At 42.7% G+C, this 11,620-nt stretch overlaps 1 pseudogene; it reads left to right on the top strand.

Annotated features, from left to right (window-relative positions):
• The first annotated feature begins 4,718 nt into the window (after positions 1-4,718).
• Positions 4,719-5,143, top strand: LOC110333378 (annotated as a pseudogene).
• The last annotated feature ends 6,477 nt before the right edge of the window (positions 5,144-11,620 follow it).

Raw genomic sequence — 11,620 nt, 5'->3', positions numbered from 1 at the left:
GGAGGCAGAGGCAGGCGGATTTCTGAGTTCGAGACCAGCCTGGTCTACAGAGTGAGTTCCAGGACAGCCAGAGCTATACAGAGAAACCCTGTCTCAAAAAACCAAAAAAACCAACAACAAAGAAAAACTAACTAAATAAAACAAATCTTTTTTTCAGTTGGGAATAAATGTAACTGAGGAAGCGCGGGACTTACATACTGAAGCATGAAACATGCCTGAATTACATACTGACATATGAAACATGCCTGAAGTTCAGAAGACCTTAATGAAAAGGATTTCTTTAGAAGACAATCATGATTTCAAGACGGCAAACTGTGTGTCAGTACAATTCCAACCCAAAGACTAGTAGTCATTTTTTTTTTCTGCTGAAATAGAAAGGCTGAGCGAAATTTACATAGAATTTGAAGGGACATTAAACAATTAAACCATTTAAAAAAGAACAAGGCTGAGCCAGGCGTGGTGGCACAGGCCTTTAATCCCAGCCTTCGGGAGGCAGAGGCAGGAGGATTTCTGAGTTTGAGGCCAGCCTGGTCTACCAAGTGAGTTCCAGGACAGCCAGAGCTACACAGAGAGAAACCCTGTCTCAAAAATCAAAACAAAAAACAAACAAATAAAAAAACCAAAAAGCAAAACAAAACAAAAAAAGAACAAGGCTGGAAGAGTCACATCTCAATTTCAAAGGTTCTTACAAACCTATTGGAATCCAAACAGCATGGCACAGGCGTGAGTATAGATACAGACCAATGGACCAAAAACAGAAATTGAATTACAAATCCTCACAAGTGCGGCAAGACCACGTGACATGGAAAGAGTATTTCTTTCAACAAATCTATGAAGCAAACTGAAGCCCAAAGAGCAGGTATGGACCCTTATTTCACATCAACTGCAAAGAGTAACCAAAGATAAACCAACTCAAAGGCAAATGACAAAACTCTTAGAATAAAGTACAATAAAGAGGTAATATTCATCACTGAACTAAGAAATGGTTTCTTAGCCCTATTACTCAAAACACAGGCAATTACAGAAAAATTAGATTAGGTGGACTTTGTCAAAACTGAACATTTTAGGGCATCAAAGACAATGTGAAGAAAATAAAAAAAGAGAATAAAAAGAATAAATAAACATAGGGAATAGAAGAAAATACTTGCCAATCACTGCTGAACAAGATTGTGTACAGAGTACTCACACACACACACACACACACACACACACACACACACACACACACACGTATATGAATAAAAGCTGTAATCTACAATGCAGTAACAAAAGGACAAACAATTCAAATTTAAAATGGGCGAAAAAAATTTAAGTAGACGTTTTTCCAGAAAATATATTCAAATGGCCAACCCTCACATGGAAAGATACTCAGTCATGTAACTCACTGAGGAAGTATAGACGAAACCACAGTGAGATTATGTGTCATATTTACTTCATTGGTCATCCTTAAAAAAAAAAAAAAAACCCAGCAAGCAGCAGTGGACAGTGACACATGGCTTTCATTCCAGCACTAGGTAGGCAGAAGAAGGCAGGTCTTTGTGAATTCTAGGCTAGCCGGGGCTACATAGTAAGACCTTGTTTCAAAAAAAGAAAAAAGAAAAAATATCAAAGTAACAAGTATTGATGCAGATACAGACAAACCAGAACTCCCACACATTGCTAGTGGAAACATAAATACAGTGGGACTTCTATGGAAATTAATTTGTTAGTTCCTCAAAAAGTTAGCAACAGAAGCCAGGCATGATGGTGCATGCCTTTAATCCCAGCACTCTGAAGGCAGAAACAGGCAGATCTCTGGGTTTGAGGCCAGCCTGGTCTACAGGGCAAGTTCCAGGATAACCAGAGCTACCCAGCTAACTTTTAACAAGTTAGCCACAGAATTGCCGTATGAACAAGAATTATGGTTGGTGTTAATGTCAACTGGCAACACACACACACACACACACACACACACACACGCCTCACCTGAGGAACTGTCCCAATTGTCATAATCAATGTACCCTGACTATGAATGGTGCTTTCTGGTGCCAGCTCAGATTAAAGGAAGTGACATATTTCTTGCCTTTGGCTCTCTTAATCTTTTCTCTTGCTGCTGAGTTGGTTATGTTGCTGTTGTTGCTGTTGCTGCTGCTGCTACTGCTGGTGGTGGTGATGGTGATGGTGATGATGATGATGATGATGGTGATTTCTTCAATGTTATCAGAACCAGCTTGTCCAGACTTTCATTGTGGACTAGAACCCAGCAGTTCTCCAGGAACCTTCTAGGCACCAGAGTGGGTCTGCTGAGGCACCAGATTGTCCACCTCCACAGTGAGAGACGGTTACTATGGGACTATTCTGACTGCTGAGGCTCCCAGCCCTCAAGGACTGAGCACTTAGGGGTCTCGCCTCTCAGGGGTGATTTCAGTTGTTGTTACTATTTTAGCATTATCTTATTTAATAAATCGTATTGGTTCCCTGACTAATACACGCAGCAATCTCACCCTTAGGTGTAATTTGAGATAGGGGCTCAAACCAATACTTGCTCATGGATGTTAAACTCAGCGCTATATCCAATAGCCAAAAGGTGAAATCAGCCAAGGAGTGGATAAACAGAATGTGGTCCAGCCACGCATGGGATATTACTCAGATACAAAAGGAGCGAAGTGTTGTGTAAGGTGAGCGATTCCCTGCCTGGCAAGATGGCTCACCCGGTAAAGGCACTTGCCACAAAACTTGACAACATGAGTTGGATCCCAGGCCCCACATGATGAAAGGGGAGAACAGACTTCTGACCTCTGGAACTTGTCCTTTGATCTCTACACATGTGAATGTTCTCTCTCTCTCTCTCTCTCTCTCTCTCTCTCTCTCTCTCTCTCTTTCTCTGGCATCCACTCTCAATAAATACCTTAAAAGGTGATAAGTAAACCTTGTAAATGCAGAGCCAAGTAAAAGACCCAAGTCAATCTTCCACATCACTCCATTTACCTGAAACACTTAGAATAAGCAAGTCCATAGAGACAGCCAACTAGTGGTTGTCAGGGCCTGGCGGGAGAAGTGGGAAAGGATTGCTTTATGGGCAGTGGCTGCTGAGTTGGTGTGAGAGATGATGAAAAGGCCTTTGAACTCTGTGGAAGTGGCAGACCTGAGGGGACCAGTTAGAAACAAAGTGAATAAACCGTTCTTAGACAAGCAAAATCTGACTGTGGTTACTGCCAAGCAAAGGAGCACAAAGAGTGTGTGTGTGTGTGTGTGTGTGTGTGTGTGTGTGTGTGTGTGTGTGTGAGAGAGAGAGAGAGAGAGAGAGAGAGAGAGAGTGTTTGTGTATGTGTGTTTGTGTGTTTATGGGTGTGTGTGTTTGTGAGTGTGTGTGAGTGTGTGTTTTTGTGTGTGAGATAGTGTTTGTGAGTGTGTGTGTATATATGTGTGTGAGTCTATAAGTCTGTGTGTGTTCCTCAAGTAAAAGAGGGGATACAAACCAGAACCTGTGTAAGGTACCTTAGAAAATAAATGAAAACAAAGATTGCGAAGAACGGAATAAAAGTAGCTAAAAATACAACTTTATCATTAAAAATACCATCTAATTGCTCAGAAGATAACTCTCTAAAGCAGGCTTTGGGGCACCTCAGGTCTTCTGGCCCATGAGCTTTCTCAGCAGCCACTTTACAGAGGATGTGTAAACCATTGAGAGTAACTGCCAACTGTTTTCAAAAAACAGAAACAGGAAGCAGTCTCCATTGGGCCCAAAGGCCACTATGTGTTGATGACTGATGAGAGCAAAAATAACCATCTTGCTGCTGTGCACTTATGCACAGGCAAAAGTGAAACAAGTGACCACCGTGTCACCAAGGACAGAAGGAGCCTCCCGAGTGGCCTTGGGGCTCTGTTCACTCAGCATAATATTATTTAGGTAGACAGTTCTGAACTAAAGGCATGTATTCGTTAAGCCTAGGGTAACCACTGGAAAATGTTCACTGTTGTAAAGGCAATGGGGAGACTAACACAAAACACAGCGATATGAAAGGAGACAGGCACAGAGAGAAAAAGGAAGACCACCAGAGGAAGCAAACAGAAAGACATGTGGAGATTTAAATCCACTGCATTAAGTACTACTGCATATGTAACTAATCTGAATATATCAATAAAAAGGCAAAGACCATCTCTGAGTAAAAAAAATAAAAGTCCAACTATTTTTTTTTATCTGCAGGAAATCCATTTTAGAGATATTTTTTCAGAGGTGTTGTCCATGATCCCATAAACAACCCTAATGACACCCATTAGTTCAAACACAAGAAGACAGTTGCAATGTTCACTCCTGATCTTTAAAAACTCTTGCAAGCTGGTTGTGGTGGCTCACACCTGTAATCCCAGCAGTTGAGAGGCTAAGGCAGGAGGATTACCATGAGTTCTAGGCCAGCTAGACTGCTTGGAGTAGAGGGACACACACACACACTATATCTGGGGGACAATCAAATCAAACATCGACAGAATGAATACTTTCCTCCTAAAATAAGGAACAAGGCAAGGATGTCTATTCTCTGTTTAAACACTGTTCCAGAGACCTCAGACACTGCAGTGAGGCAAGAAAAACACACAAAGGCACACTCATTTGAAAAGAAGAAATGAAGCATCTCTCTGAGGAGAGAAAATGAGGGTCTTTATTAAAAAAAAAAAACTTTTTAAAAACTATGCAAACTGCTTTTTCCTTTTGTGGCCATTGGTGGATCACAGCCACCAAAATGAAGTTCAATCCTTCCGTGACTTCTGACCGAAGCAAGAACCGCGAACGGTATTTCAATGCGCCCTCTCACATTCGGAGGAAGGTCATGTCTTCCCCTCTTTCCATAGAGCTGAGACAGAAGTATAGTGTTCGGTCTATGCCCATTCAGAAGGATGATGAAGTTCAGGTTCGAGGACACTCCAAAGGCCAGCAGATTGGCAAGGTGGTCCATGTGTACAGGAAGAAATATGTCATCTACATTGAACGAGTCCAGCGAGAGAGGGCTAATGGCACAACTGTCCACGTGGGCATCCACCCCTGGGTATCACCAGGCTAAAGCTGGACAAGGACCGAAAGATCCTGGAGAGGAAAGCCAAGTCCTGACAAGGAGGAAAGGAGAAAGGCAAATACAAGGAAGAAACAATTGAGAAGATGCAGGAGTAGAGACATCTCATGCACATCTTTCATTAAAGACTAAGTTAAAAAAATACTCAAACTAATAAGAAAGCTCAATAAAATTATGGGCAAGAACAAGATCAACGCATAAAAAAAAAGCAATATATTGAAATACTCTGGACTGTACAGGAAGAACTAGGCCACAAGAGGTTGTATAGACAGAAAAAGTAAGAACCCGAGTACTTATTTTTAGAAAAATACTGTTTTACGTATGAATATATTCATTTATTTTTAGAAGTAAAATAAGTTTCCTGAGTTCACTCCAAGGGACAGAAACATACACTGTAGCAAGAGGCCCCACCTCTGGTCAGAAGGGACCATTTCTAACAGTACCGGGGACACATGAAGTATCTACAGACTGGGCTGTGTGTGAAATCTGTATAGAGAATACAAAACAGTGAAGAAGATATAGCTAAACACTGAGATACAGACCGTGCCCGTCGACTGGCAAGTTTAGTTTTGCCAAACCTATGAATTCTATCCCACCGAAAGCTAGAGATTCAACAAAAATATCCCATAATGAAAACTGCATCAGAAAAAAAAAATCTAAATTTTTCTACAGAAAAATGTGTAGAACCTGACACGTTGGTCCTCTAATTTATCTAGAAACAGGAAGGAGGACTGAGTAGATGGTCCAGCTGGTAAAGGGCTTGCTATGCAAGTGTGAAGATCAGAGTTCAGAGCTCTAGCACTCACCCAGATGCTGGGTGGACATGGTGGCTGCCCTGTAAGCTCATCACAGGGAAGATGGAGACATGAGATTCCTGCTAGATGCTCTAGATCTCGGGGTTCATGTGAAGACACCCTTCCTTAGTATATAAGATGGAAAATGAGCTAAGACTCTCTCTCTCTCTCTCTCTCTCTCTCTCTCTCTCTCTCTCTCTCTCTCTCTCACACACACACACACACACACACACACACACAGGTGCATGCATGCTTGCAAACACACATGTATGCACACCCATATATGCGAACAGACAAACATGCACATATGCATACCACACACAGAGACACATGTTTTTAAAAGGGCAAAAAAAGAAGGAAGAAAACAGAAGAGGAGAGAAGAGGAGGGAAGGGGAGGAAGAAGAGAGGAAAGGAGAGGAGAGGGGAGGGGAGGGGAGGAGGGAGGGGAGGGGAGAGGAGAGGAGAGGAAAAACAAAGGGACAAGAATTGGCAATAGAGGAGGAAGCCAAGTTGGAAGACTCATACTGTCATCAGCAGTGGAAATCAGCTCGGTGTGCCGTGGTGTAGTTATGCGATCTGGGGATTCTCCATCAGCAGCTCTGGGGTCTCCATGTAGATGCAGACAGGATTTTTAATTGACACTGAAGCAGAAAATAATTTGGGGACAAGGCAAAATGAAGCAGAATCGGTGGGTTTATTGATTAGGAGAAAGAGCAGAGAGGCTTGCAGAGAGCGGAGTGTGAGTGTCAGAGCACACCTAAGTGCTCCAGCTCCAGCTATGTGAGTTATTTGGGAGTCACGCTGTTGAAAGAGGTAATATGTAACCGAGGTGGAGAGAGAAGAGAAAATGTGTTTGTTTACCCTGGTCTCCTTGACAACCTTATTTGTGGCATTCTTAAGGAGTGTATGCTTATGTGTCCTGTCTAGGGCAGTTTCTAGTTGTCAGTGTGCAGAAACTCCTCACCTGGGCAGCCGTAGTAAGTGTGGTTTGTATGGGTGCTGGGAGGGGCTCCTTTTACTCTCATGCCCTTTCACCTTCCCCTATCTTTCTATCCTGACTCAATGTCACCCTGTTTGTAGACTCTCCAAAAGCTGCCTGTGACACTGGCAGAGGGACAGACAGACAAACAGACAGCATACTGGAGTCCAGAATCGTGCATGGAGGTGTAAAGATTTAAAAACAAACAAAGCCCAGTGGCAACAACTGCATATCCACATGCAGTGCATATCCACATGCAATGCATATCCACATGCAGTGCTTATCCACATGCAGTGCATATCCACATGCAGTGCATATCCACATGCAGTGCATATCCATGTGCAGTGAATATCCATGTGCAGTGAATATCCACATGCAGAAAGTGAAAAAGTACAAGTCAAACAAAAATAGAAATCCCTGGCTACTGCATTAAACACTATGCAAAGATCATTTCTAAATGAATCCAAGACCTAAAGGTCAAAATACCTAATCATTACAAAAACTAAAGAAAATCTTAGTGGTCTTGTGACTTGGGGATTATACATAGGACATATCAACAGTTAAAACATCTACTCTGAAAGACATACTTAAAAGACAAAGGGACCGGAGCAATGGCTCAATGGTTAAGAACACTTGCTGCTCTTTCAGAGGACCCAGGTTCAGGTCCCAGAACCTACATGGTGGCCTGTAACCCCCGTTCTATGGTATTGGATGCTCTCTTCTGGGCTCCTCAGGCACCAGGAACACACATTGCACATATATAAATATAGATAAAAAACACACTTATACACATAAAATAAAAGCAAATAAATCTTTTTTTTAAAGGCAAAGCATGAGAGCTGCAGGCAGCTCTGAAGACTGTTGGCTGCACCATGAAGATGCCAGCACTCTCTGAGAAGCCAGGCTGGAGTCTGTAACCCCAATGTAAGCACAGATGCAGGAGGATTGACAGGAGCTTGCTGCTGCCAGACTGCCTCAGGTTCAGTTATGACAGAGTGACAGACAACACTGGGCATTCTCCTTTGGACTTCGTGTGTGTGTGTGTGTGTGTGTGTGTGTGTGTGTGTGTGTGTGTCTGTGTCTGTGTGTCTGTGTGTGTGTAATGTACAGGCACAAACACACCCTTCACACATACAAAAAAAAATGTAGGGACTAGAGAGATGTAGAGAGATGGCTCAGCAGTTAAGAGCACAGGCTGTTCTTCCAAAGGGCCCAGGATCAATTCCCAGTATCCACATGGCAGCTCACAACTGTCTGTAGCTCTAGTTCCAGAGGATTCAAGACCCTCACACAGACATACATGCAAGCAAGATACCAATGTGTCTCTTTTATGACTCATTTCCAAGTTCTACAGCAAACTTTAAACAATGAATAATTCAATAAAAATGGACAAAAATGTTTGAATAAAATATATTCAGGGTGTCAAATATTTTAAAAAGATGTCAATCAATATTTCTTAGGATAGAAATTACAGCCACAACCAGGCAGTGGTGGCGCATGCCTTTAATCCCAGAACTTGGGAGACAGAGGCAGGTGGATTTCTGAGTTCGAGGCCAGCCTGGTCTACAGAGNGGGTTCCAGGACAGCCAGGGCTATACACAGAAACCCTGTCTCAAAAAAAAGAAAAAAGAAAAAAGAAAAAAGAAGAAAATTACAGCCACAACGATATACTACCACATACACACATATTTGAATGGCTAAGCAAAACAAACAGAAAATGCTAGTCGTTGCAAGTTCCAACAAGGATAGGGACAAACAGCGGGGACTCACATCTTCTGAAGCCAGTACAGAGAGATTGATCCTCCCCCACCCTTGGTTTGGTTTTGCATATGTACATGTATTTGTATACATGCATGCATATATATATATAATAGGGATGCAAAATGGTATCTGTACTTTGGAAATCTGTTTGACCAATAAAAAAAATAAAATTAGGAAGAAAATATTTACAATGTAACCATAACCCTAGTCCCTGATGATCTGGGAATTTATGTTTGTACAAACCCTCCAGGCAAATGTTTATAGTTGCTCTGTTTTGATCACTCCAGCCTGGGATCATTCATTGACCTGAGCATTTATTCACCTAAACTGGACTTATATGTGAATCTTCTTCTGTGTAGAGTAAGCTGTTAGTGAAGCAATGGGGGAAAATGTAATGGACCCAAAATTATCAGGATGACCTGAACAAAAACCAAAAAAAATCACAGGAGGGATTTTCTTTCATGATGTGAAAAGAAGATAATTTACAGAACAGACTCCAAAATGGATCTCTATATACGAATCCCTGATACCCGACAGAACCGGAGTAGGGAGGGCTCTCTCTCTTTCTTCAATAAGTAGAACTGAGTTCACTGGCTGATCATACGATTTCTTTGTTTTGGCTTTTTTGAGAGACTCCTACTATGCATCCCAGGATGGCCTGACACTCACTTTGTACCACACTAGCTAGAACTCCTGATCTCCTGCCTTACACTCTTGAGTGCTAGGAAATAAGTTGCACACCTTGCTAGCCATGTGATATTTTAAAGTAACGTTGATTCCTGTCAAACGATGTGAACAGAAATGAACTCTTACTAATTGATGGACAGGGTACGGGACAAGGAAACTTCCCATTCATTGCTGAGATAGATACTGATACAGCCACTTACAAAAACAGGTGGAAGATACGCACATCTCACGGTCCAACAAGTTTCTCTCCCCCAGAAGGCAAGCATGCAATTGAAAAATCTGTGCTCACGTGTGCCAAGATACACAGCATCATTTTGTCTTTGTAGACCCAAAGCAGAAACAATCTGAATACTCATCACTGATAGACTGGATGGAACAGATAAACCCTGATAAACTTAAACAATAGTATTATATAAAACCAGAAACAAGTGAAAACAAGCTACCCACAATTATATGGGTATTTAGGTTATATGGCCACTGAAGCCTTTGCTCACTGTGATTTGAGAACGTTAAAGATCCCAGGTCATAGTTCTTGTTCTCAAGCTCCTGGTCATGTGACTCTCAGACTAAAAGGTAGAATATGTTTCTCCATGCCTTGACTACGATTTTGGCCTCTCACTGGCCTTTGCCGGTAGATAGATAGAGAGAAACAGGGAGTTGCCTTTAAGAGGTCTGTTGGTGAAAAATTGTGGGAGTGGTCAACCAATGACTGGGCCAGCTCGAGTCCTTCAAGTGGGAGCCCCAACCCTGACATTGCCTGGAAAGACAGGAAGCAAAGGCTGAGTGGCCCAGAGACCTAGGAAAGAACTGGACACAACCAGAAAAACAATAAAATAATAAAAAAAAATCAATGAGAAGATTCTTAATAATAGTCTACTATACTCATAGATTAGTGTCTAGCCCAATTGTCATCAGCGAGTCTTCACCCAGCAACTGATGGAAACAGATATGGAGACCCACAGCCAAATGTTAGGCAGAGCGGAGCACCAGAAATCCTGCAGAAGATGGAGAGGAAGGTTTATAGGAACCATGGGGTGGGGGTGGGGGGTATCAAGGACACCACAGGAAAAAACACAGATTCAGCTATCCTGGGCTCATAGGGACTCACAAAGACTGAACCAACAACCAGGGAGCCTGTGTGAGACTAATCTAGGTCCCCTGAATATATGTTAACAAGTTGTATAGCTTGGTCTTCTTGTGGGACTCCTAACAGTGGGGACGGGGCTGTCTCTTTTGCCAGTTTTTAGAATCCCTTTCCTCAAACTGGGTTGCCTCCTCCAGGCTTAATACAAGGGGAGGTGCCTACTCTTAGTGCAACTTGATATGCCATGTTTGGTTGACATCAATGAGAGGTTTAACTTGTTCTCTGTGATATAACACTATGACCAAAGGCAACTTGGTTTATTTTTCTTACACTTCCAATCAGAGAAGGAACTTGTGGCTGGAACCTGGAGATGCAAATGCCATGGAGGGGTGCTGCTTTCTGCCTTGCTCCTCATGGCTTGCTTAGCCTGCTTTCTTATAGCACTCAGGACCACCAGCCCAGCATGGCAGCACCCACAGTGAGATGGCCCCCCTCCCACCCTGATTATCAATCAAGAAAATGCATCCCAGGCCAATCTGGCAGAGACTTTTTCTCAACTGAGGTTGCCCTTTCCAGAATGAGTCTAGCTTGTGTCAAGTCTAGCAAGCCTAGCAAATGTCCACTAGCCAGCCGCCAGCACTTCTTGAAATCAAGGTGTGTGTTCAGCAAGTGCTCAGAATTGTATCCTTCCACACTTTAAATCAGCCAGTCATGTAATAATGTGAGGCCCAGTCCTAACCATTCACAGTGCAGAGAACCTTCTGCCTTCTCAAACTCTTCTAAATTTATGGTCATTTTCTCAAGACCCAAGACCCATTTCTTAAAAGCATAAAGATTTGCCGTGTTGTTGCTTTGGTTTAGGTCTTATACCCTGAGGCGGAGTCTTGCTAGCTACTTGCCCAGGCTACTCTGGTTTGAGTACGATGCTGCGTTCAAGGTCTCTCCCAGTCCTCTCACTGAAGAGCGCTTTCATCCCTTCTGGTTTTTCTCTATTGAAAGCAATGCAACAAGGGAGCACATGAACCGTTAGGTGTAAATCCGGTCACTTGAGCTGGATCCACTTCTAGAGAAGTGATGTGCCGTCAGCGCAGATATTCGAAATGTGGAAATACTGAGCTCAGAAAGAGGCAGCGTGCCTGTGTACTTCCACAGCGGTGTGGGAAACCCAGCACAGCTGTGTTCCTGCTGACACTAAGTAGTACTGGTTTCTATCTTTTGTTCCCAGGGCTGGGGGTGCTGAGCAGTGTTAGACCATTTACCCATTTACCTA

Source organism: Mus pahari, chromosome 15, assembly GCF_900095145.1.
Source record: "Mus pahari chromosome 15, PAHARI_EIJ_v1.1, whole genome shotgun sequence".
Lineage (NCBI taxonomy): Eukaryota > Metazoa > Chordata > Mammalia > Rodentia > Muridae > Mus > Mus pahari.
The sequence above is the reverse complement of the archived record's forward strand: the minus strand, read 5'-3'. Positions and strand labels throughout refer to the sequence as shown.